Source organism: Penaeus monodon, chromosome 22 (genome assembly GCF_015228065.2).
Source record: "Penaeus monodon isolate SGIC_2016 chromosome 22, NSTDA_Pmon_1, whole genome shotgun sequence".
Taxonomy (NCBI): domain Eukaryota; kingdom Metazoa; phylum Arthropoda; class Malacostraca; order Decapoda; family Penaeidae; genus Penaeus; species Penaeus monodon.
Genome location: NC_051407.1, coordinates 15,622,626 through 15,622,856, shown reverse-complemented (window position 1 = coordinate 15,622,856; position 231 = coordinate 15,622,626).

Below are 231 nucleotides of genomic sequence, written 5' to 3'. Positions count from 1 at the left end.
TAAACAAATCAAACAAAGCCAATCTTCCATCATCACTCTTCCTCCCCCCCCCTCCCCCCAAGGAGCCCCCATCCGCCAAACGCAAAATTCCATCTCGCGAAATGTCGGGCGGGAGAGCGACGGCGGCAGCATCCCCGTAGAACAATGGGGCCATCGATTAAACGGCCTTAGATCACGCTCGAAACACGGCCGGGACGTAAACCCGATCTTAGCGCTATGGCTGACGACTTT